The sequence below is a fragment of the Hydractinia symbiolongicarpus genome, chromosome 8 (assembly GCF_029227915.1).
Source record: "Hydractinia symbiolongicarpus strain clone_291-10 chromosome 8, HSymV2.1, whole genome shotgun sequence".
NCBI lineage: Eukaryota > Metazoa > Cnidaria > Hydrozoa > Anthoathecata > Hydractiniidae > Hydractinia > Hydractinia symbiolongicarpus.
The window spans coordinates 16,011,768-16,019,607 of NC_079882.1; positions in this window are offsets into that span (position 1 = coordinate 16,011,768).

Genomic DNA, 7,840 nt, shown 5'->3' on the forward strand with positions numbered 1-7,840 from the left:
TTGAGCGTAAATAGCCTGACTCACCTGAAGAAATATAATTAATTCTAGGATTATTTAAGAGGGCAAAACGTGACCATTGCTGATTGGATGATAGTAATTCGGGGTTTGCTTTAAGGTGGATTTAAAGGGATTTTCTCTGACATTTGTTTGCATCTAAGCTTTTGCTTGAGAGAAATTGAAATTGATATCCTTGAAGAAAACTTAGTTAACTAGGCAACACGAGAGCAAAAACATTGTTGTAGAATACGCTGAAGTGCTCTCATTCACAATGGAAAATAAAAAATAAAATGATATAGATATTACTTATACCGCCCCCGTTTGTTTAAAACTAACCATTTGAAAAAGAAATGTCATAATAAAATCCCCCAAATTAGGGTTTTAGGAAAAACTCGCGGTTTTATACGTTAAATTGCGTAAAGTTATTTTTATTTGTTGCTGTTTTATAAAGCTTAATACTCTAAAGGAAGAAACTTTCGCTGGAAGAAAAAGAACCGCGAAAATTTCGCATTTCGCGGGGAGAAACTTTCGCGGACGAGAAATTTGGAAATTTTTTACGGGAAAAAACTCGCTGACCGATAATAAAGTATTAAAAAACAATATAAAACCAAGGATACAAATGTTGTAATTATTTTATCACACACACACACACACACAAAAAAAAAAAATACTGTATAATATTCTTAGTCTATGATTATTCTTCGCAATCTTCCAAAATTTCATCAGCCTTTTAAATGAAAATTATTTTTTCGTTACAAAAATTATAGTTCTGCTTCTTTATCACCTTTGTTTTAGTTTCTAAGCCTTTCTTCTCAACGTCATTTATATAAACTCAGCTAATTAAAAAAAAAAAAAGAATTAAGACAACGATACTTGTTTTTTGCTTTTACTGAGTAGTTAAATACAAATAACATAAAAAGCCTTCACTGGGAACTAAATTTACAAAAGAATTCACGGGGAAAAACTTTCGGGGACAACACGTTTTAGACAATTTTGCTGAAGAAACTTTCGCGGAAAGTCGCCAAAAACCGCGAAACTTTCTTCCAGCGAAATTTTCTTCCTTTAAAGTAACATGTTTTTCAAAATACAGTGGAACCTCTTTAAAACGAGAATAATCTATTGCGGACACCTCCTTAAAGCGGACACTGTTTTTCCAGTTCCCGCATGGCTATTCGCCCCAGAATTTACTTCTATAAAACAGACAACCTCGTCCCTAAGACTTGTTAGGCTTTCATACATTTAGACGGCCTGAACAACAAGACCCGGGCTGGTCACGTGACGAATTTGATTAGCCATAAAAGCTCGCATATTTAAAACGCGTCAAACGAGTTATAATATCAGAGGCAAAATTATGTGGCGAGAAAAAATCAAACCTCGAGAACTTTCAAAATTCGGAATACTAAAAAAAATGACTATTTAAACGGAAAAGACATCATTTTGTGTGATAATTATTAAAAGGAATTGTTTCGATTTGTCTCGTGTTATGTTGGTAAAACTGTGTTAGTCGCGTCAAAGTCATGTTTTATTCCCTCTACTCCGTCAAAATTGAAAAATTTGTTAAGAATATTTTGCTGGTATGCGAATGCGAATTTAAAAAAAAATTACCCTTTGTTCGGTCTTTCTTATAAATATAAATATACCTTTTAGTTGGATCCAGTTGGACCACTTTCACCACTTCTCGGAAAAGTAGGAATACCTTAAAAACGTAAAAAGCGTGAAGAAGTAGCAAAACAAAATTTTCTTGTATCTTTTCTGACATCGGTATGTAAAAAAGAGACAATAAGCTGGAGGATGCGCCAGGGCTCAAAAAATAAATATTGCTGAGAAGAATCTGGATTTATTGTCTATGTGCACATAAGCTATTCATTATATAAATCAGGCATATCTCTTTAATTGCGCCCCGCCGAAGGGGCGCACATTTAGTGGACCGCGGGTATATAGTGTTTGTTTTATGTCTCTTTAATAATAGCCGTATTCCGTCTGTCTGTGTGTCCGCGAAAGCGGCGTCTTGTAACGGAAACACGAAATTTTTAAAATGCGCACGAATATCAAATGCGATATATTTTTATCCACCTTGTTACGACGGGTAAATTTAAAGGATGAGCAAACACGACGGGCGACCCCGTGGATTTTTCCACGGGTTAACGACTAGTATGGGAGAAGTTTTTCTTACTCTTAACTTCGCGGGGGAACTTCGGCTCGAACATCCAACCTAGGTTTGATATAACGCAACCTGTGTGTTTGGTACCATCAAGACAAAAATAATAATAATAATAATAATAATAATAAATATTTAAAGTGGCTAGCCCAGAAAATCACAAAAACCTATAGTTAGTGGATTGTTTCCACTGGGGGCCACTAGAACAAAAAAGAAACAAAAAAATGATAAACCTTAGACTGCCTCAGCTCAATCAAACATAGTAACATTTATAATCTGTGAAAATTGAAAAGAAAAAGAATAAAAAACAAAAATTAAAAAATTCAAAAGTGATCTCCATTAGAATTTGCCAAATACATTAGAGATGGAAGTCTTAAACGAAAGCAGACTTCCATCACAGGTCACTTGGTCTGGAAGATTATTCCACACTTTTGCAGCTCTAAATGGGAAGGCTTTTTTGCCAAATTCCGTGTTGACCAAGGGAAGTGTGAACCTGTTTTTTGAAGCTCCTCTTGTTTGATGATTATGACAGTTTTTTGTCAAAAGGAATTTTGAGCGCATGTAATCAGGAGCAATGTGATTCATGGCTTTGAAAACTAATATGGCATCGTTTTTGATGAGTAAATTATTCATTGAATATTCCCTCTCTTTCCCAAGAAAGGTACGGACACATTTTAATCGTTTTTCTAGTTTTCCCAATCTACCTTGGGTGGCACAAGCCCATGCCGAGGAGCAGTAGTTGAAATATGGCATGACAAGTGCATTAATTAAAAGGTTTTTGGTGTGAGGTGTTAAACAGGATGCAATGGTTCTAATTTTAGAATATTTAATTAGTATTTTTCTATTTATGTCATTAATGTGCTTTTCCCATTGCATTTTTTGATCAAATGTTACCCCAAGATATTTAACTTTTTCGCTCCTCTTCAAAGGAATACCCATATAGTTGATAGTTTTGTTCTCAACTTTTTTTAACTGGCTGTGGTTGCCGAAAAAGATTGTTTCAGTTTTGTCCGTATTAATAGTCATTTTGTTATTATTCAGCCAGAGGTCGACTTGCGAAAGTTCTAACTCGACCTGGGAGACAAGGGTATCCAAGTTTTTATGAGACGAAATAATTATTGTATCATCCGCATATAGATGGTGGTAGTTTGAATTGATGACAGATTTTAAGTCATCAATATACAAAAGAAAGAGCAGGGGCCCCAACACAGATCCCTGCGGCACCCCAAAAGCGTCTTCATGAAGCAGATCTGATCCTGTGTCGTTTACAAGAGTCAGCTGCATTCGGTCCGTTAAGTAGGACTCGAACCAGTCAAAGGCAGCATCTCTGATGCCAAAACACCATAGTTTTTTTAACAAAATTTTATGATCAACAGTGTCAAAAGCTTTTTTAAGGTCAATGAGCACAGCACAAACAAAGTTATGTTGGTCGAGCTCAGTAAGAATAAAATCAGAGACATCGACTACTGCAGTTTCTGTGGAAAAGAGTTTTCGAAATCCGGACTGTCTGTCATTCAGGAAGTTGTGCTCAGAAATAAAATGAGACATTTGCTCATGCACTAACTTTTCAAAAATTTTCATAGGAATTGGCAAAATGGAGATAGGCCGATAATTAGTAGGATCTGTTTTATTGCCACTTTTAAAAATAGGCGAGACCCTTTTAGTCTTCCAACATTTAGGTACATAACCAGTAAATAAAGATTTGTTGAAAAGACTTGATAAATAAATACTTAAAACTGACGAACCTGCTTTTAGCAGTCGTGAACCAATTCCGTCCAAGCCTGTAGCTTTATTAAGTTTTAGTGATCTAATTATTTTTTCGACACTTTTGGTCTCAATACGAGCCCACCGAAAATCGTGTCCGCTAACAGGTGGATTAACATTAGTAGTGTCAGAAGAAAATTTAGAGGCTAGTTTGGCACCAACACTGACAAAAAATGAATTGAATGTGTTGGAAATTTCTTTTGGGTGAGAAGTTTCTGTACCATCGTTTTGGACTACTCGTTTTATCGAGGTAGTATTGCCTGACTTATCAGGAACCAGTTTTTTTAGGGTTTTCCAAAGTTGTTTTGGCCGTTTTTGAAAGTCCTGCAAAACGTCATTATAGTACTCGTTTTTGAGTCGATTTTTGAGACCTATTACCTGGTTCCTTTTTTGTTTGAAAGCTTCCCAGTCTATGATGGATTTTGTTTTTGATGCTTTCCGTTTCAAGAAGTCTCTTTCTTTGATGGCTATTATTAATTCATCAGTGACCCATGCCTCAACACGGCCAGAAAATCTATGTGTTTTGAAAGGGGCATGTTTGTCAGCCACTGTTTTAACATTTTTATTCAGTTTCTCACATGCTTTATCAAGGTCATCATAATTATTAAAATATGACCAGTCTAAATTCCTGAGGTCCTTCAGAAAAGCCTCTTCACTGAAGTTCTTGTAGCTACGAACCTTGCATGTTTTAGGTTCAAATTTTGGCCTTTTGAATTTTCTGATCACATAAACTAAATTGTGATCACTGATGCCTAAATCCATGACACCAGTTTTAGAAATACAAGAACTGTTAGAAAGTATCAAGTCTATAAGAGTGCTACTATTTTCAGTAACACGAGTTGGCTCCGTAATATGTTGTTTTAGGAAAAGAGTGGAGCATAATTCCTTTATTTTGGAGGAAAGAGCATATTTTGAAAGCATGTTATAGTTAAAATCTCCCAAGATAAAAACTTCTTTCTCTTCTGGGAGCTTGTTAAAACACTGTTTAAAATGAGTACACAGGTTTTCGGTACTCTGCAAATCACTACCTCCAGGTGGCCTGTAAACCCCACACACGTAAATAGGTTTAGTTTTTTTCAGGCACACTTTCACCCATAGTGATTCAACATTTTCGAAGTAAAGGTGTTTCAAAAGGTGGCTATCCAAGTTTTCATTAACAAAAATTAGAACACCCCCACCTCGTCTATTCCGATCATTCCTATAACAAACATAGCCATCAATTTTAACGTCATTGTCAGTGATGGTGTCATCAATTTTGGTTTCACAGATGGAGAATACATCAAGTTTTGTTTGATGTAGCAGAAGTTTAACATAGTCTAGTTTGGATGACAGACCATTAATGTTGAGATGGGCCATTTTTAAGCCCTTCCCATTTCTGATTGCCTCAAAATCAAAGTAACACTGATCGAGCAAAACTTATCTTGTCTCGGTTTCTTTGTTGTCTCTGAAGATTTGACTGCCATAAAAAATATTAATCGAGATTCTTTTGTTATGTTAATTTAAAGCTTTGTAATATTGTCTCGTTTAATATGCTTAAATGTCACTGCAGCCCTCGTGAATTTATCTTCAAGAAAAGGTTTGTTTTTCTTTGTCCAAGTTGTTTCGAAACTTGTTAACAGTAAGTAGAAGGATTACTTATATTTTATATGAAATTAAACTCAGAACGGTTTATGGCGTTGATCCAAAGGCCGCAATTTATAAATGCATCACAATTTAAAGTCAATCAAGAACAGAACATTCCGTGTATGGCCATGACTAAAACTGCTTGCATTTTGTTGGTCTTCCCTTCCCGATGGTCTGGCTTGTCGTAATAGCTTTAATGATGTAGCTAGGGAGCTAAATACTTATTTTTAAATTCTTGCATTTTATAAGTTAATAGTCGTAAAACTACTCTCACTTGTACTACAGCTATCAAGCTAGAACTGCACAAAATAGTGCTTTCATTAGAGTCCCTTTTTTCAGAAGCAACAAAAAACTTTTATCCTGCCCTGTGTAATTTTATCAACAAGGGTGCTGATAAGCCACATACACCGTAAAAAGTATAGGCGTTTTGGGTGAGTAAAATAACTTCTAAAGGAACCTTTGTGAGGCTGCTATCATGTATTCTTGCGGTCAGAATGTTCTCCTTCGTTGCTATCCGATGGAGAACAAAGTGGACTTTTCACGGTCAAACCTTCAAAGTAGCAACCTTACTTAAACAGAATTTACAAGTAAAATGTCGTTAAAATGTCGCAAAATGGCAAAAATTAAGCAGTATCTAAAACATATTAAAGATTTGACTAAAAAAAAAAGAATTCCTTGAAAAATCCAGTATTGTATTTATGAAGATTTCACCACAAAAACATTAATTACGGCATTTGTACCCCATTGCATAATGGCTGCCCGTGATTGGTTGACACGAATCTGACCGCAAGAATATATATAAAAAGATATTTGTTGAATCATGAAAAAATATTGTTGTTCATTGCACGGAACAGTCAAGTTGAACTGATAAATTAACCAATAACATAACATAGTTAGCCCTTGCAGTACAACTAGACGCTACCCACAGTATGTTACAGGTTTCTTTGTTTTCTTCCCTTTTTTATGTTTTTTCTTGAAATTATAAATGATGTTGTTGATTTATCAAATCTGACAAATTTATTAATTGAGTGTCTACCCTTTTTTGTATCAACTTGTTCAATTCAATTCGAAAACAATGACCAATCAATTTCCTCGATAATAAACAATCAAATTTGTAAAATTCAATAAATCGATTTCAACAAAATAAGTCCTGTATTGTCCACAGGTTTAAAAATCTTGTATCGCCTGCTTAATATTATACTTGTTTAACAATGATATCAAAGCCAGCTTGACTAAATTTATATATATATTTTTATTTATATAGTATACCTTTTGTGTATCACATGGCATTGATTTGTATCTTTTTAATAAATTCTAACTTTAAATCAGATAAGTAGACAATAATTAAACAACCTAGTATTAATTCAGTTCTGGTAAAATTGTATTCTTCTTTCGCAATTTTAAATATACTTTCTTTTTCAGATCATTTGTTATGAAACCATGCACCATCAGCATTTTCGAAAAATCTTCAACGAGAGAAATTTTTAAGGATTTTATTGGTAACTTAACAGAGTAATAATTCATTGAAATTGAAATTGCTCAGAAGTTATTATATATATTCGAATCGTGAAGTTCATACATAGCAATCCTGCATCCTGGAATTTTCGAGATCAGTTATAAAAAAATCTAGTTAAAGTTTTAACTATTGTTTTAGAATATATACTATATATATGTAAAAAAAAAATTATTTTTTATTTATCAAGTTGTATTTTACGTTAATTACAATAATAATTGAGAATTAGGATACTTATGATGTGTTTATATACCCCATTGTTCTCCGTTTTAAAGTCTACTTCAAATTTCAGAATCTTTTAGGCTAATGACGGAAATCTTCAAGTCGCAGGGCTTCTTATTTAAAAATTTTCCCCTGGGCAATAAGCTTATTCACAAGCCTCTATGCAATTCCGTACTGCATTTCTATCATATTCGTCATATTTGGCGGAAAATGTTTCAGCAGAATAGCTTTCAGACACAATTTGTTATTACAGCACAAGAATTTTTGGAGATTTGATAAGTCGAAAATGTATGCGTAAGTCTTTTGAACGAATTTTAACCAAAAATCAAAAGCAATGATTACGTGAAATTACACAACAAGAAGGCTAGAGGCGTTTAAAGTGTACATATATTTAATCAAGATCTAACTTTATAGATAGAGCCTTAGCCAAATGTGAAAATAACGAAAATAATAAGTTCTAACACTGCAGTTTTTATAGATTTCAAACGTCCACCATTTTCCATTTTAATTTTAAATCCCGTTCTAAATTTGAATGTTTGAAATCGTTATTAGTAATTCGGGGC